Consider the following 19,630-nt stretch of genomic DNA (forward strand, 5'->3'; position numbering starts at 1 on the left):
CTTGACTCACTAGTGCGAGACGATGGTGGGTGACAGCCCTCCATGAGAGCATGTCTTGTATTGCCTTTTTGGCACATCAGAAGATCCTCACATGCTAAACTGCCGGTTTAAGATCTTGTTTTGGTCTGCAGGCGATCTGTAACTGAAGACGCAAGTGACAGATGCAAGATGACAGTATCATGCAGTTGTAAGGAAAATAATCCGTAAAAATGTAATTGTACTTACCGGAAAAGTTTTAATTCAACATTCATTCTACCTTTCCCCAAATACTTTTGTTAAGAATCATTTTTTTACATGAAGCAATATTACGCTCACTAATTGTATTTTTATTCCAAGGTAGGCTCACTATATTTATTGTTACTTACGCGATTGTCTGGGAGTTGTATAATGTCTTTTCAAAAAAAATCAACTGACTAATTTTGATTTATGACTCCATTTGACCGGTCAAACAGACCCAGGCAGTCTTCAAACTGTTCTGGTCAACCAAACCAAAAACAAAGTTTTCAAAGGTGGAGGGAGGCTAGCCTCTCATCTATCGGGCTGAATTCCCACAGAGAGGTGCTGGGCTGGTGGGTAATCAGTATACCAACACCTGCTCGGCGCCCATCACCATGGGCAGTTACCAGAGGCCGAGAGGTGTGTGTAAGTGAGTCCGACTCCATCTAGCCAGAACTTCTCCACCTTACACACAAGCTCGCGCTCCTTCCGTGCCAGACATGTGACATTCCATTTTCTCTATAGCCAGTTTCTGTCGGCGGGGATTATATCACAGTGGTCCCTGCCTTCGGCCATCGCCCAACTCACATCGCACCCAACCCCTATGGCCTCTCCCACAGGTGGTGAGCCCATGGTAAGGGGGACCAACATTACCCTTTAGGGCTGTGTGCAACCGAGCCCCATGGGAGCAGGCCCAGCTACCAGGTGCTAGCCTTTGAGATCCACCTCCAGGCCTGGCTCCGGAGGGGGGCCCCAGTGACTCGCATCCGGGCAAAGGAAACCTGGATTGGACCATTATTTTTACTTATCAGAGGGGTTTATGGAGCCGTGCTTTGTCCGGTCCCTCACCTCGGACCTGTTTACCATGGGTGACCTAACAAGGGGCATGAACCCCTTGACAACTTAGCTCCTAGGATCAGTGGGACACACAAATTCCTCAACCACGATAAGGTGACAGCTCAAGGAGGGGTATTGTATTTTCTGACAAAGTAAATGTAACGGTGACATGACATCATGAAGGTTGCTGAATAATCATTTAAAGGTCTACTGGCATGAAAAGCATGATTTTTAGTTTGTTTTTCATTAAAAAAAATGGGCAGCCGGAATGGGCCCATCCGTTTTTTCACCATAGAACATGATTTTGACTTATTTTGCTTTTTGTAACTCTGGCCATGAAAATACTCTCAAGGGATTTGTTTTGCAGAAGAAGTAGGAAGTGACATTATTAGCAGACTCCCACTCGAGCGGGTTCACGTGTTTATACCAGTTTTACCTGCGGGAAGGTAGCTCTTTGTTCCTTTGTGTTAGCCAAAACGCCGGCTCGTTGTAATGCTGGATATTGCTTGAACACTCAGGAGGATGGATTCACTCTTCATACTTTTACAAAAGACCTGGTTTGTCATGAAAAATGGATTGCACAGGTACAAAGGACAGGAGCTTTGTGGGTTCCAAATGACAGGTGTGTATATGGCTATTAAAAAAAAATAGTTGGGGGGCAGTGGCGGCGGCGTTGTTCATCCGTCGGCATTGTTCATCGCCAACGGCATCGGCATTGGTCATCCATCGGTGTTGATCATGTGTCAGCATTGTTTCTCACCGCTGCCGTCAGCGTTGTGCATTGCCGACAGTGTAGGTGTTGTTCATCCGTCCGCGTTGTTCATTGCTGACAGCGTCAGCGTTGTTTATCCGTTCAACGTTGTTAATCACTGCCGGTGTCGGTGTTGTTCATCGCCGCCGCGGAGGTGGATCGGGCAAGGAGGTGGTTTTGCCGTGCATGGGTCATCCTGAGTACACTACTTCCTGTCATACATACTGTCGGGAAGTCTGTTGTTAGTTAGAAGTGATCCACATATCATTTACATATGGCTCAAAACGGTAGGGTGATATCACTCACTCACTCACTCACTCACTAAGATGTTGTCTTCCGTAGCAGAAGGGGCATTGGAAAAATCTGAAAATCTCTGTTGTTCCTATCACATAGCAGCTGCCACAACGTGTTTTCAATGGCGAATGTCCCAGTGTGAAATTCTGCTAATGACATTGCAGCCAATATGGCTACCACTTGGATGTTGAGTGAGATTTCCGCAATTTTGCCCATAGATGACACGTTCTCCGTTCATATTAATTTTTTCGTATGGACAAGTGAATAATGTTTTATGAATTTTTTATTACAATAGTAATGTTTATATATATATGCAGCTGTATTACACAAATAAATTGCTAAAAAATACATACATTGTCATGTCTGGATTTGTCTTTTCAGATTATCTCTCTGACAGTGGATATGCACCTACGATGAAAATTTCAGACCCCTCCATGATTTCTAAGTGGGAGAACTTGCAAGATAGCAGGGTGTTCAAAAACTTATTTTCTTCACTGTATATATATATATATATATATATATATATATATATACAGTCACATTTGACAGATCTGCACCGTCGAGCATGAAAAATCACGCGCGTAAAATTCGAAAAGTCGAAATACATAGACATTCTCAGCGCACATGAAAACCAATCCAGTGCAGTGAACCACAGCCTGATTTTTTTTTTTAACATGGAGCCACACGGTCTCCTGCTCATTTACCTGACTCCACCCCCTTTGGGTCTTAAGGGCATACACTCATAATTACAAACACCGTCCACCCACAGTCTGGGCTACGTAGGGCATGCTGCTTGTGTTTACTCTTGATAATAATGGTAAAAGTTAAAAAAAAAAAAAAAAGTAGAAGTGCTGTTGCTTTAATGAATGTCGTGGTATGTGAATAATAGAAGAAAAAGTGGTGAAACCTTTTTTTTCTCTTTTTTGACTAAAAAAGGTCTGGTCTGAAGCCAAAGTAGTAAGCACAGGATGAGATGGGGTATAATGTTAAAATTCCACCTTGGCACAGACAATACAGTGCACAAAAAGCTAATTCTGTCATGGCCCTGCCGTTCCAAACATTTGGGTTGACGAACACACCTGCTGTTTTCCAGAACTTTATTAACGATGTGCTCCAGGTAAGACTGAATAGAAACGTTTTTGTGTACCTCGACGATATCCTGATTTTTTCCTCAGACCTGACCTCCCGCATCAGACATGTCGGGGAGGTCTTTCAGCAGCTGCTGCAGCATCAGCTGTACGTGAACGTGGAGAAGTGGGAGTTCCACTGACGCTCCGTGTCTTTCCTGGGGTTCATCCTGGAAGAAGGGGAGATTCGAATGGATCCCAGGAAGATCGACGCGGTCCTTCAATGGCCTACTCCCTCTTGTCAGAAGGACGTGCAGAGGTTCATCGGGTTCGCGAACTTCAACCCTAAGTTCATCCGGAACTTCAGTTCCATCAGCGCTCCTCTGCACCTTCGAGTGGACCAGGACCTGTCAGGAGGCCTTCGACAGGCTCAAGGCGAGCTTTACCACCGCGCCGATCCTCATAATGCCAGACCCGGACCGGCAATTTGGGGTCGAGGTTGACGCATCTATAGGATAGATAGATAGATAGGAGCAGTTCTATCCCAGAGGTGCGCAAAGAACGGTAGGATTCACCCGTGCTTCTTCCTTTCAAAAAGACTGACCCTGGCTGAGCATAACTATGACGTGGGTGACCGCGAACTGCTGGCGGTCAAGACAGCGATGGAAGAGTGGCGACATTGGCTGGAGGACTCGCAAGTGCCAAGTCCAGCCGGATGTCCTCCTGGCCGCATGTTTGTTGTCCTGTCACTACGGGGACACGTCATTGACTGGACGCACACCAACAAGACTGTCTGCCACCCGGGCATGACCAAGACATGCTCTGTCGTCGAGTAGCGGTTCTGGTGGGCAAACCTGGGTAGGGATGTGAGGGATTAAGTCAATGCCTGCCCAGTATGCATGGCCAACAAGACTTCCCGCCTGTGACCAGTGGGGGAGTTGCGGCCACTGCTGATTCCCTCGCGTCCCTGGTCACATATCTCCGTGGATTTCGTCACTGGGCTACCTTGTGGTAGTTCTCATTGATATGACCATTGTCAACGTCTTCACATAACAGTATACAGAAAAACAGGTTCCAACTACAATTGCAACTATATACACAAATGTCTTCTACTGATGTCTGTCTCAGCACCCCTACGAGTCGAGCTCCTTGAGCCTTCCCAGTGCCTCCTCTATTTGTTGCTGCACAGGTGCCAAAGTGGCTCTCTCGTCCTTTGCTCTGCCTCTGAGTGCATTGGCCTTGGTGATAAACCTCAGATTCCTCTTTTCTTCTGCCTCCTCACACAGCCTGTCAGCCTTCTCAATAAGCGTTGATATGTCAGTCTCTATTCTGGCTTTTTTGGTTTTGAGGCAGTAGAGATGAAAAGTGGGCAGCGATGACAAATGTAGCCAGGTACAAAGTCTTCCTTTCCCCACAGTGGTAGTTTTTAGCAATGTCACTGTCTGGGAACATGACTGCAAACACTTTTGAATTATTTTCACAAGATTTCTAACTGTAATGGCTGCAGATCACTTTTAAAGTCCACACGATCTCTGGCTTTAACGAGTCCGTCTTCGTGTATTGAATTACGTTCTTAAAGCCTGACTTCTGGCTGGTTGAAGTCGATGGCTGGACAACTGTAGGTGCGCATTAGGGATCGCAACTGGTTACAAATAACCGGTTATAACCTTTTTTTTTTTTTTTTAACGAAACCGTAATCGGACTTTCGAAATCGGTTAAAATTTCCAATCATTTCTTCCGGTTCCGGTACTCCACATTGCGGCATTTTTTCAACATCATTTCCACTTTTTTCAAGTTTCGCTGTTAGAGTAAAGTTGGACTCAAAAAAACATTCAGTTATATCAAAGAAACATCAAACATGGCATCGAGGAAACGCTCGGTATACTTTCATGCCCTTTCTGAAAGTTCGAAAGAAGAATGTCAACATTAAAACATTTTTACCAAAAAAAATAACACAAATTTAACTTACACGAGTGCGTTGTTGAAAGTCACATTCAACAAGCTTGTTTGGCAATATTGTATACAAACGACCCCATTACCGTGGAGCAAATTAACGATCGATGGTGTAGCGGCGGAGAAAAGGAGTCGGAGGCGGAGTGTCGGACACAGGAACAAAACTTGTTTTATTGGCAGACATCAAAACACTACTCGCATAACGGGGGGAACTCTGTGATCTCGTCACTCCGGAAGAGCAACAACAAAAACAGTCCGTGCGGAACCCACCCGCACCCCAACTCGAGGTACCGCGGGTGAATTATGTAAACACCACAATGGTACCGGTTTTAAAACCGGTTAATCGTTTTTTTTTTTTTTTTGCTACAGCTGTTCGGTTAAAAACGGTTATGAAAGTAAGCGTTTTTTTGCGATCCCTAGTGCGCTTGCAGTGCTAGTACCACTGCCTGAAGTTGATGCTCTATTAGAAACAGATTCATATCAATGGAAGATGAGAGAGTCTTCGCCAAATCAGTGTGTCTCCTGTTTTTCCGCTGCGACTCCAGCGCTTTGACGGCCATCTTTTCAAGCTGGTAACTCTGCTTGCTTACAGATGGCAGGAAAACATGTGCCGATCTTTTGGATCTCGACGAACCCAGCTCCCGAACTCCTTACTTTCAACCAAAGCTTCTTGAAAAATGCACTTCCCCGTGATACAAGTTGGATCGATGAAAGAACTACGCTACGTCGTAACGAAGACGAAGTGAAATGCCTACTCACGGAAACAAACAAAGAATATCGACAAGATGGCGACTAGTTGTCAACACGGTGACTTCCGTTGACAATTTCCGGCTGTTTTGGACGCCAGACGAATCGCTCCTTTTTTAGGAGGTCCAGTACCTGGTGGATTGGGAGGCGTATGGCCCGGAGGAGCGTTCTGGATCCCCTCCCGCTTAATTGTTGACCCCACCCTCATCAGTGACTTCCACGCGGCCCATCCCGAAGCTTCTGGGCCGTCTGGAGCCGGCCGTTGGGGGGGGGGGGTACTGTCATGGCCCTGCCGTTCCAGGCTGGGCGTGTCCCAGCGGACCGACGATGATTAGGAGGCGCACACCTGCGCCTCATCTCTGCTGATTAACCCTGGTACTATAGGACCCAGGGGACGACTGGTCTTCACCAGATCGTCGCCTCGTTTCCGCATTCCTGACGCCAACCTCCCGTGTACTGACCCACGTCTGTCTCCTGACCTACCTTGTAAGCCTGTCGCTCCTGTTCCTGCTGTTTGTGCTGATTGACTCCTCGGTTACCGACTCTGAAATGAATAAAGACTTTCTCCTTACCGCTTGCCTGTCACCCGAGTCGTGCATTTGGGTCCGCCCTCGACTTCCGTTTGTGACAAATTCTGTATTTTAAATATAGGAGGCAACATAACGTAAACTGTCTGGGAGCATCATTTAGCTTTCAACATGCATTGCTAAAGATAGTCTGCTAGCAGTAATTCTGTTTTACGCCAAGAAAAACAGACAGGGATATCATTGTGGGTTAAAAAAAAAAAAATCAAACAAAGCTGCAAGCGAGCTTTCAAATTTATAGTTCATAGATAATACATGGAGTGGAGGTGGACTTTTAAAGGCTGACTAACGGGTCTTTGAGGGTCAGAATTCGAGCTGATAGACAGGTGTTCAAATACTTATTCGCAGCTGTGTAACAAAAATAAATTACTAAAAAATCATACATTGTGATTTCTGGAATTTTTTGGAGATTATCTCTCTCACAGTGGACATGCACCTACGATGAAAATTTCAGACCCTTCCATGATTTCTAAGTGGGAGAACTTGCAATATAGCAGGGTGTTCAAATACTTATTTTCTTCAATGTATACATAGTAAATTTGAGCACGCAAAAGTGTTTTTTTTAAAAGCCCGACAAGTTCCAGTGAACTAAAACGTTAACATACATGTATGCCAAAATATGAGGTCTCCCCTCCAGCTGCAGTTATGTGTGGGCGTGTCCGTTTTTAGGAGCTGAGACATCATTTTGCACAACCCTAAAATGAACGACTTTTGCTATTTAGGAGAAATTAGTAACATATTGGGGTATTTATTGGGAACAATATTTTAAGGAGGCTAGAAAGCCCATATGATGAATGTCAACTCAGGGGAATCAATGTTCTCTTTGGAGGCCCTTCCTCAGGGAGGAAAACGTCACTCTTTACTAATGGACGGAAGAAGCTCCAATTGCCTGTGTTAAATTAACTTTAGAATTGGTAAAAATTATGCTATTTAATCCCAAGAAGGTTCTATATCAAGCAAAAGGATAAAATATAGTGTTTGGACATCCTGTTAAATTGGAAAAAGTAGCTAATCAGAGGAGGAAAAATGTTGACAAATGCTATGCTGACCTCAAAATGACCACCCTTTGCTGTAAGAGTGCATTTAAATCACAGTAAATAAACCACGTTTGATATACTATTTATACTTTTTTCAGAGAATAATTTACTTCCGCTTTAAACTGTTAATTGGAGGATTATTTTGTCCTAACTATTATTTCCTTTTCATTACAACATTACAGTACTCTTAATGGAGTACAAATTTTAGTTTCTCTTACTGCTACATTTTTCCCCTTCCTAGTGGGTTTGTTGCAAATATACTCGTAGCTTTGTCTAATTTATGTGCTATTGTGAGTCACCTGAGATGTTACCTCACCTCCCCAACAAATGAACTGAGTGTGTGAGTGATGCATCTTTTTCGTTCAGACAGATCCGCCTCCTCAACACCTTTGGCTGCCAAGCTGATGGAAAAGAAAACAAGCTAACATCAGAGAAATTATGCAAAGACACAAGTGTGTGCTTGCGTGACATGGGAATGAGTCAGCCTTCGGAAAGAAGACATGTTGATATAGTACAGCCTCTATGCTCGCTATACACACACACACACACACACACACACACACACACACACACGTGCACGCACAGACTTCATGAGTGTCTGTCTACTATCCAGAAGCCTATCCCAGCTGTCAACGGACAGGAGGCAGATTACACCCCGAACTGGTTTCCAGCCAATCGCCGGGCACATCGAGATGAACAGCCGCGCTCACGATCACACTTCGGGGCAATTTAGTGCCCAATTAATGTTGCATGTTTTGGGGATGTGGGAGGAAAACGGAGCGCCCCAAGAAAACCCACGCAGGTACGGGGAGAAGACGCAAACTCCACAAAGGCGGGTCCGGGATTGAACCCGGGACCTCAGAACTGTGAGGCCAACGCTTTACCAGCTGAGCTACTGTGCCGCCCCATATTGAATTTAATTTTATTATTTTTCTTGTAAATGTTAAAAATTTTATCTCTACCATTTCTTACTCATGAAACAAGATGTGGCTTGTTTATATTTATATATATATATATATATATATATATATATATATTGTTGTTTGGCTCCACTTAGCAGTGAGCAGTATCACTAGATGGAGACACGAGACCACAATAAGGATACAAATGAATTAACTAGGGGGGGAAAAAAGACAAATGAAGAAGAAACATTTTCTGTAAAATGCGGATCTCTGGGCATTACATAAGGAAGGTCTAGCTTCTCAAACTTGAAATAAAAGTGAAGGTAAAAACCTTGAAACCAAAAAGAGAATTGGGGCAATCTGCCTCGACCCATCGGGGCTTGATGGAGTCACATTATGTAAAAAAAAAAGCAAAGTATTTACTGCCTTCTCAAATAATGATGATGATTAATTCATTTACATAGCTTCCCCACTTGAATTTTAAAGATCTAAAGATTTAAAGAATAAAATGTAAATATCACACTCACCACAATGAACCAAGTTAAAATCAAGTAAAGTAAAGTATTGTTTTTAAATGGTGATAATTCAACGGTAACTGGTCCATCGGGGATAAGTAAATGTGAGCCCCATTAAATCAGGAATTAACTGCGGCTTATCACAATTTTTTGGAAAGCTGAGTTCATTTCCACTGACTACACACATGCCAACAAGGCACAAATGACATCAATCCATCCATCCATCCATCCATTTTATGCTTATTCGCTTATCCTCACGAGGGTTGCGAAAATGCTGGAGCCAGTCCCAGCTGTCATCGGGCAGGAGGGTAATTCAGAGTCTCCAATGAGTGCATGTTTTTGGGATGTGGGAGGAAACCGACACAGGCATGGGGAGAACATGCAAACTCCACAAAGGTGGGGCTGGGATTCAAACCCTGGTCCTCAGAGGTGTGAGGCCACCACTCCACAGCTGCCACTAAATGACATCCATGACAGCATTTTAAGGTAAAAAACACTTTCAACCAAATAGAACATGATCGCTCACCTTAGCTTTGCATAAAAGACATCGGAATGGTTATCAAGTCTTTAGGGAGAAAAAACTATGAACTGTCAATACGAAAACTGTACTGTAATTGGGAGTAATTTCCAGAAAGTTAATTATGATTAATATTCATGAAATAATTGTAGGAATAATTGTGATCATAATTATGATACATCTGCTTCCAATAAAGAAAAGCTTTGCTCTGCTCTAGATAACGTGGCAGCCTCCGAGCAGGAGATAGCAAGAGCAAAAACATCTAATCATCAGAACTGTTGGAACTGCTGCCTGTTAAAGAAATGATGACCACACACGTCTTCAGCAATCTTCCACACATGCACATGAACAAACATGTACGTACACCTTGTTTCAAACTGTTTTGCTTGTCGTCTCCTTTTTGTAACATCCATGTAGATAAGGGGCGTCTTAAAACTAAATAAATCGAGGCGCTGAGGAGAGGATAATCAGTGAGTGCAGTGGTGAATTGTACGAGACAGTTCCTCTCCTCTCTCCTCGCGGGACTTGAACTGGTGTCTTTGCTTCCTTTTTTGTCCTGTTTAATGAATGTCTGATTGGTCAACCTGACAGCGTGGCAAACGCTGATTGGCTGCCAGTTTTCCAGCCGGGCTCATTGGAATGTCTGAGCGAGAGAGGAATTTCAATAATACTTTTCCAATTTAGAGATGTTTCTTGGTGAAATCTGTGGATAAATCTAATGTGTACTACCATTCCTATTAGTTTGGACAAAGTGTTCCTTTAAAGACTACTGGCATCCCTGCAACATAGGCATGTTTGTGTAATATAAAAGCAGGCATTAAGAAACTTGTAATCTGAGACCATAATCTCTTGATGGAAGAAATGATGGCCGAAAGTGGTGCACGACTATCCTGGCTTTACTCCTGATGAAGTTCATCACTCAGCAGTGGAGAAGGCGGTGAAGCTGGCTGGCATCATAAACGATGAAGGATTTGTAGGCATGACAGAGCAAGACATCTGCCCCCCAAATAGATCGCCACTCGGACCTACTGACAACGACCTTCTTGACCAGACAAGGTCTGCAAGTGAGGAAGAAGATTCGGACAAATACCTCGTTGTTCCTTCTAGTTAGCCAAAATGACGGCGCGTTGCATTGCTGGATATTGCTCGAACACTTGGGAGGATGGATTCGCTCTTCATACTTTCCCAAAAGATCCTGTTCGTCGTGAAAAATGGACGAGAGCTTAGTGGGTTCCAAATGACAGGTGTGTATGCAACTACTTACAAAAAAATAAAATGAAAAAAAAAATGAAAGTTGGGGGAAAGTGAATAATATGTATTTTTAATTTTAATATCTATTTTAGAATGTTTATAGAGATGACACTTGACCTTTAACTATGACTGGAAAAAGGATGACGGTTGACGGCTCGTGCACGCGGATGTGTTCGGTAGCACGTTAACCTTAGCCAGAATCCATTGATCTTTACAGCTTGTAATTCAATACAAATACCAATATTTAAGGGGAAGCGAGCTGGTACACCACTTAAACTGCAAAAGTTTCACAGTCGTGCCGACTGCGTTGCAGAGCTAACATGGAAATCAAAAGGGAGTGAAGGAGTGTTGGACTGAAGCGATTCAGAAGAAGACCTGAGAAGCTCAGAGTGTGAAATGAACCTTGCTAAAGCACAGGTAAGTCGTTTCATTTGCTATGGCTGCTAGTAATCTATGATTAAATACGACTGAATAAGGGAGTTTAATCTTACAGGGCTGATGCATATCAGCATAGCTAGCGCGAAGCTAATGTCATCTAATGTCAAAGGCTAACAGCATCTTAGAGAAGGCATGTTTAGTTTGTATTCAAAATCTCACGTGTACATGAATACTGACGTGGTTTATTCTTATTTTGATGTTGTTTGCCTCACACAACGTTACAGTATTTTGGGTTCGTGTTCGCACGTGTTTAGTGACTAACTGAAGGGTGGTGTGTAACAATGTGAGACATTCAGAGCTTGCTGTGAGCAAGCAGCAATGGTGATAGGTGAATGAGTGACACCTGTGACTATCGCAGCTCGGTCACAGCATCAACGCGCCACGTGTCTCTGTGGACCAGGCTGCCCGTCCTTTTTGGTTGTGGACCAGCACATTTTGAGCAACAGGCCCCTTTAAGTAATTGCGAACAACTCGTTACTTTGTAAATGTGAAGGAGTCGTCCAACTATCTATCCATTGTTGCATTGTTTTCTGCTTATAATTAAGAATAAGTATTCAGTGCAAATACTATTTAAATTCTGTGTAACTTTAGATGTTTTTAATAACATGTAAAACAATGTTGAAATATTTCTACATATCAATAACTAAAACAGTAATGGATTTTCAAAAATAAATTAAGGCTAATTACATGTCGTTTGCGTTTTTTTTTTTTTTTTTTTAAGTCACCTTTCCTCAAGAAGGAAAGCTTTGATTGTAGCCTGGGAACTTAGAATGTTGTTTATATGGATGTTTTTTTTGTTTTTTTTTTAATATGCAGTACATTTAAGTGGTCCCCTCCTTTTTTCTCTTATAGGAACTAAGCCAGGAAAAGAAAAGCTAATATCTCTGAGTATTTGATACTGTACAGCGGAAGTAACAGTTACACTGAACAATTAAATGCTGACTTGGATAGTCTTTCTTCACTTTCACCTGTGGTGTCCAAACTACACCCACACACTCATTTGCAGCTTATCGTTATCTTTTTGTAGTTGCCAGTAGCATATAAAATGCCAATTAACATGTCCTGCAATTTTCGTGTGGTAGCTTTCCAAGTAGGATGTTGACACACACCCACGACCCTTTTGGTAATCATATAAACTCTACATATCAAACTCTACATTATTAGCATATGCTACCTTTATTGCAAATTTTTCCGTTTTGCCTTTTTGAAAAAAGTTATTGCTATCTCAAGGCTACAGAAACTCCAGTGCTAGCATATTAATTTAGCAGGATTATCTAACTACACTTTTGTGATTATTTTGACCCCTAACCCAAGCAAGTTTAGCTCCTCCCCTGCTAATGTAAGTAAGTAGAATCAAAATCACGCTCCACAGAAACGTCTGTGCATAGGGAATGTAGCTGCACAGGAACTGTGATAGCATGTATATCTGTTGACATGGTATCTCTACGATGTTCAACTTGGGGCAATTACAAAAGTAGAAGAGCGTCGCAAATGTCTGGGAACTCGACAGACCAGCTGGACCGTGATCTGGCGAGGTGCCGGTGGTTCAGCATCCAGTGTGACAAGTGGGTGGACAGCAGCAGTACGGCACAGCTGATGGTCTTTATCCGGATGGTGTTAGATGATTTCTCCACAAAAGAACTTCTGACACTACTGCCCCTGAAGACAACTATGAGGGGAGTTGACATTTATAAAGCACTGAAGGAGTTTTTGGTGGGGAAAAAGGTGCCACTGGAAAAGCTGGTATCAGTGACTACAGATGGGGCTCCTGCCATGATCGGCCGACACGCAGGATTTGTTGCTCACTGTAAAGCTGACCCAGAGTTCCCAAACTTTCTGCAGTACCACTGCATCATACACTAGCAGGCCTTATGTGCAAAAGTGATCTGCTTTGAGCACGTAATGACTCCCGTTGTAAAGATCATAAACAGCATCCGCTGCAGAACTAAACAGCACAGAACATTCAAGGTACTTTTGGAGGAGCTGTCAGCTGAATATGGTGACCTGCTACTACACACAGAAATCCGATGGCTCAGTAGGGGACGAAGTTTGCAACGTTTTTTGTCACTTTTGGGTGAAATCAAAGAGTTCATGCAGTCCAGGGGTGAGGACACCGAGTAGATATTTGACCTTGTATTTTTAACGGACATTACTGGAAAACTGAACAGTTTGGACTATGAGGTGCAAGGCAAAGGTAAAATTGTCGTTGATATAATAAGTGCTATAAGTGCTTTTTGAAGCATTGATGAACCTTTTCTCTGTGCATTTACAGAGAAAAAAGTGCTGTTCTTTCCCTCTCTGAAGATGCTGCTCAAAGACAATGCTTCTGCATGTGAGGCTTTTGACAAAGTTGCAGAAAAGTACTCAGGTCATAAACAGAGTTGGGCACGACTTTGACAACAGGTTTTGTGACCTGGATCACCTTGAGGCATGTGTGTTGTTCATTTCTAATCCTTTCATGAACGTGGACATATCATGCATTGCTGAGCAGTCAAAGTGCAACATTAAGCCTGGACACTGAACAGGTGGAGATTGAAATTGTACCGCTGCAAAATGACCTCCGCTTCAAAGCCCACCAGGCTGCACCAAACATTTGGTGCCTTGTTGACACAGAAAAGTACAGTGGTGTATGCGCAGCAGCTATGAAGGTTGCAAGCCTGTTTGGTTCAACTTATCTTTGTGAATCAGCCTTTTCTGACATGAACATCAAGAACAAACACAGAAAACGACTCACTGATGCACATCTGCAAGACTCACTCACAATTGCAATGTCAAGTTACACACCAGAGTACAACACACCAGTTAACAGCATGCAATGCCAGGCTTCCCACTAACTGACAAAGAAACATAACAGATTTGGTGTCCAGTCCAAAGTGTGACATGATTTATTTAAAAATTTGAGAGTTGTTTTTTTACATGTGTTATTTGTACAAACATGGTGCAAAGTAATTCATGATTTGTTAATAAAAAAAAAAAAAAATCGTGGCTAGCTAGTTAAAATGGGATATTGTGATTTCACAAGACTGTCTTAAAAGTGTGCACAGAGAAAATATAAAAATAAAGTTTCTATATATATTTATTGTGAGAAATCATTAAGATGATCAGTATTTCCACAAAGATGAATAATAATTGTTAAAGGTGGCACTGAAGAAACAGGAAGCAGAACTGGAGGTAGCAGAAATGAAGATGTTGAGGTTTTCAGAGTTACGTTGGATAAATTCGAAATGAGCTCGTTTGAGGGACAGCCAAAGTTGGATGTTTTGGAGACAAGGTTTGAGAGAGCAGACTTCGATGGATTGGATATGTTCAGAGGCGAGAGAGTGAGTATATTTAGAAGGGTGCTTGGCTATTTCTGAATTTTTTTTTAAGTGTGTATCAAACTGGTAGTCCTTTACATTAAAAAGTACCCAAGAAGTCGCTCTTGGTTTCAAAAAGGTTGGTGACCCCTGGTCCACATCATCCTCTTCCGATTTCATGTCAGATTGTGAAACATCCAGAGACAAGGATGTCAAAGTCTTGATGCTGGAAAGGAAAAATAAGGGTGGTAGCCTGAACAATACGAGACAATACTGCCTGTACTGTTTTAAACCATATGCCAAAATAGCACGGTACTTGGATTGGAAACATAGCGACCGGGAGGAAGTAGCATGAGCATGTCGTTATCCAAAAGGTTTAAAGGAGAGAAAGACATTGTTAACTTTAATTCGAAACAAAGGCAATCGTTCCCATAATTTTGAGGTCCTGGAGAAGGGAAAAGGAGTGATGGTTGCCTCTCAGCAAAGCCGTCAACCAGTGGATGTGAAAGACTATTTACATTGTATCTACTGTGAGGCATTCCTCAAAAGGAAGACGATGTGGCGCCACTTGAAAAGATGCCAACTGGCAAAAGAAGGAAAACATAGGAAGCCAGGTAGAATTCGAGTGCAGGCTCTTTGTGCTGCTGAACAGCCTGTACCAAATGGGACAAATGGAAAAGTCTGGGCCTTAGTAAATGACATGAATCAAGACAACATAACACACAATTCGGAAAGAAAAGTATGTTCTGAAATTAGGAGAACATTTCTACAACAAAAAAGGCACAGACAAAAGCCAACACCAATACATCAGGCAAAAGATGCGTGAAATGGGTAGATTAGTTCTCAAAGCAAACGCCCTTGGCAAGATGAAAACAATAGGCGACTTCTTTTTGCCAGTAAACCTCTGCCATGTTGTGAATGCTGTGAAGATGGTCTGTGGATGGAGTGAAGATACCAGCAGCTTCAAGACTACATCTTTGGCGCTCAAACTAGGCCATAGTCTAACCAAAATGGCAGATATTGCAGCGCTTGATGCAAGGATGTCTGAGAACAAGAAAGGCCTTAAAAATGCAGAGACCTTCAAGAACATGAACATGAACATGAACCAAACTGAACACACACACCGAAACAAAACATTTCAACCAAACCATTTATGGTTTTCTAAACTTATACTATAGTTTGTTTTTTTTTGCACTGCGTTACTAAGAACAACTTTGAAATGTCATCTCATCAGCCAGTAATGTTGCAAAAATGGACATTATGTTTGATGTTTCATTTTCAAGCCTTTATCTGCTAACCTGATGTTGTGCAAAGATCATGGTGAATCCCTAAACAAAACTGGTTTATGAAATGGGCATTTTCTTTCAAGGTAGCAAATAATTCCATCATTTTAAAATTATCTTTGGCTTTGAGAAATATTGTTCAGTCACAATGTAAACAAGCAGAACCACAAAATATAAAAATTTGAGTAACTCAAAACATTAACAGTAATACATTGTTTATCACCCTACTTGTGTTGTCAGAAGTGTCACTAGTGGAAGAGAAACAAGAGGCATCGTCCTCTAAACTGAGTCAAACCACATTAGAACACATCACTGTATTTCAAGCCGCAACCTTAGACATAGTTTACAGGTATGATTATTATTGGGACATGAATAAGCAAACTCTTAGATTATCCCTAGGAGGACAGATATCACTGTTTTCAGTGTTGCTTTCTCCAGCGGTATCAAGCTCGCTGTAGTTCAGGGGCCAAATGGAGCCCAATTTAATATCAAATCAGCCAGACCACTAAAATCATACTCTACTTGATTAATAATGTTATCCTTAGATTTAATGCAAAACCAAACAAATGGGAAAATACTTGATTTAACAATTTTTAATTACTTTACCAAAACTCAGAGTTCTTTAGATGATTTTGCTTGTTTGTCATGTATGTGTGCATGATACCAGAACACGGGATTATATTTTAAGGAATAGTTAAGGCACAAATTACAGGTATTAGGAACTGAAAAACATCATCCTGCACTTAAAAGTTTAAAAAAAAAAAAATCTATGAAAGCCTAGAATTTTTTACTATTCCAGTTTCTGAATAATAGCTAAAAATTATCCTTGGCACAAGCTGTTATTCGTGTATTTTACCTCGACTGTACCCAGCCCAGCTATGGCTAGCGGGCCATGTTTGACAACCCTGGTGAACACAACATGGGTTTATCATGTACAATATGGCTTTAAAACAATTATACCTTAATGCAATAGTCCTTTAGCACCTTACTGGTTGCTGGGGATAAGCGACTTGGAAAATAGGTGGATGGGTCTTGACTTAGTGATAGTGCTTGATAAAACAAAGTTGTTGTTTTTTTTTTTGTTTGTTTGTTTTTTTAATGGAGGGGGCTGTATGGCGGGGAGGCTAAACTAGGCAACATGACAGTACTGTCGTTGTCCACCACCTCTTCACGCAACATCCATCCTACTTTACCAGACACTGACACAGAGTTTGGAACTTTGAAAGCTCATAACGTGTTTTACTTCAATATACTAAAGTTCAATTTAATTGACACAGTCGTGTATTTGAGGCCAGTGCATGTTGCGTATTAGCGTTAAGTAGCATTAGCGATTAGCAAAGCATCCCGATTAAGTTGGACTACAGAGATACTGAAGCTCTTTTTACATTGCTTTAACTTCAGTGTGAAAACTGTGTACAAGTAAAATGGACGTTATCACACTGGGAACGACAATGACTTCGAAACTCACTATTTCCTTTGAACAAACAGGCAGTTTGTCCCTCTTGATATAACAGCAAAGTGGCTCGCTCTCCTCTGCAAGCGCCGAGGGAAACGAGCGCTTGTTTTACGACACGGCGCGCACCAAAGTAACTCGGGGGGGAAAAAAAGTTATCAGGCGCGGAAGAAAGGCAGACGCCAAAATCCTTCAAATCGACGCCTACAATAGTAGCTAAGAATAACTTTGAAAAATGCAGCTGTTGATGAGCCCGACGAACAGATCAGTAATTATTTTTTGCCTGAATTGAAGACGAAAAGGACGTTTGATCGGAGGAGGTGGGGTTGGATAATACTGACGGGGTTGAATTAGAATCAGCTTTAATGGCCGAGTGTGTAACAACACGCAAGGAATTTCTCACATTCATGTTGAGTATTGAGAAGAAGAACGAACAAACTAACAAGAAGGAAGAACAATATACATTCAATCAATAGGAAACTAATCCGAATAAGAGTCACAGTTATGCAAAGATGCAGTCTTCTCGGATTTAGAGCAGTTAGAGTGTGTCAACCCCCCACATTATGTTAAGAAGTCCCAGAGATTTCCTGTCCATTTAGTCCTTAAGAAAGTAACCATCTTGGAACAACAGTACATCAAACCCAAGGGGACAGTCACAGTGTTTTGGCAGGGATATTTATTTGAATGTTGTATATTACAATTTCATGATAAGGGCCTAATGACCAAAATCTTGTCATTGAATCCTTGTTGATGAACACTCTTTGGGTTTCGAGAATACAAATGAGAATACATAAAATCCCAAATTTTGTCAAACCTCTTTGAACATTTACAGTACATTCTCAGATTTAATACTATTAAACATGAATGTAAGGTGTGACACTGTGCAACAGTTTTAACTGTCAAATGCAAAGCATAGGGCTAGAGTTATCACATTTAAAATCAGTATATACAGTAATTTTATGTATGCAACCAGAAAGGATATGGACCGAGCACAAGCACCAACAATTGGGAAACAAATGCCATGCATTTCTGAATGGGAGTCAGGTTTAAACTCAACGGGAATTTTTAATTGCTTTTTATCCATCCATCCATTTTCTTAGCCGCTTATCCTCACGGGGATCTCGGGAGCGCTGGAGCATATCCCAGCTATCAACGGCAGGAGGCAGGGTACACCCTGAACTGGTTGCCAGCCAATCGTAGGGCACATGGAGACAGACAACAGTCGCATTCACAATCACACCGAGGGGAAATTAATTCATGTTTTTTGGGATGTGGGAGGAAACTGGAGTGCCTGGAGAAAACCCACGCAGGCAGGGGGAGAACATGCAAACTCCACACAGAGAGGGCTGGGGTTGAACCCGGGTCCTCAGAACTCTGAGGCCAACACTTTCCGGCTGATCCACTGTGCTACCTGCTGATAAGGATATCACTCCAGGAAAATTTCTACGATGAGGAAAAGTTGAGAGCTTCCAGGATTGACAAAATGGAGCAGTCACCTCCACCACATCGTACATGGGAGGGAGGTCACACTGCATAACAAAAACCTTCAGAGGTTAAAAAACACAACAATATAAAGATGCATCACCACCTCCTCCAGGACAGCAACGTGAGGCGGCGGCGACATCACCACCTCCTCCTGGACAGCAACGTGAGTCGGCGACGTCATCACCACCTCCTCCCGGATAGCAACGTGAGGCAGCGATGGCATCACCACCTCCTCCTGGACAGCAACGTGAGGGGGCGGCGCCATCACCACCTCCTCCTGAACAGGAACATGAGAAGGCGGCGGTGACGCCATCGCCACCTACTCCTGGACAGCAACGTGTGCTTGGCTTGGTAGCGGATCAGTTGCCACTGCCACGTGACCAAAAGTCCGTAATGAGTCCGTCGAAAATGCAACGTGGGCGTGTCTCGGCAGCAGATCCGTTGCGACACCGACATGAGCCTTGCCACTGCCGCGTGAGCAAAAAGAAAAAAAGTCAGTAACGAGCTCGGCTGGTTCTCTAATCCTTGGCGGACCTGGGCCGTGAGAGCCCCCAGTTCGGTGCTCTGCCGCTCTAACTCCACCCGCATTTCGCGGTAGAGCACTTCGTGATTTGGCAGCCCCACCTCCCTCTGGGCTGGAAGCGTCACCACCAGCTGCGGGTCTGCCGGTTTAACCGTTGCCGGTGAGGAGTGCGTGGACAAGGACGGTGTCTTTGTTGCCGCGCAGCGGGAGGCACACGGGGGCGTCTCCTCTGGCCACCACGTGGAGGACCCGGGTAGGTGGCCATGCGAGTTCCCTCAAATGGGTTGGAGGACTCGGACCTACCGGGCGACGCTCGGGAGCTGGAAACGCGGGGAGGTGAAACAAATTGACTGGGTTTAAAGATCGGGCGAAATAATCCGAGTCGTAGTCAGGCAGCCGGTCATATAAACCACGGTTCTCCTCGTAGTCCGCAAAATCAGAGTCCAACAGAATGTGAGGTGCTGGACGGGTTGTGGTCGGG

At 43.0% G+C, this 19,630-nt stretch overlaps 1 protein-coding gene and 1 long non-coding RNA gene across 2 annotated transcripts in view; both read right to left on the reverse strand.

Annotated features, from left to right (window-relative positions):
• The window catches only part of sptbn4a (spectrin, beta, non-erythrocytic 4a), a 62,025-nt gene extending 59,997 nt beyond the window's left edge, over positions 1-2,028 (reverse strand). Inside the window, exon 1 of the mRNA XM_061803366.1 lies at positions 11-2,028. The gene's annotated coding sequence lies outside the window, so the exon portion shown is untranslated. The remainder of the gene's footprint in view (positions 1-10) is intronic.
• Positions 2,029-2,639: 611 nt separating this feature from the next.
• Positions 2,640-17,320, reverse strand: LOC133491785 (uncharacterized). The gene is made up of 3 exons (XR_009792478.1): positions 17,157-17,320; positions 7,803-7,887; positions 2,640-6,499 (listed from the first exon to the last, which is right to left on the reverse strand). It is a non-coding gene; the product is annotated as an uncharacterized LOC133491785 (long non-coding RNA).
• Positions 17,321-19,630: the final 2,310 nt, after the last annotated feature.

Source organism: Syngnathoides biaculeatus, chromosome 18, assembly GCF_019802595.1.
Source record: "Syngnathoides biaculeatus isolate LvHL_M chromosome 18, ASM1980259v1, whole genome shotgun sequence".
Classification (NCBI taxonomy): domain Eukaryota; kingdom Metazoa; phylum Chordata; class Actinopteri; order Syngnathiformes; family Syngnathidae; genus Syngnathoides; species Syngnathoides biaculeatus.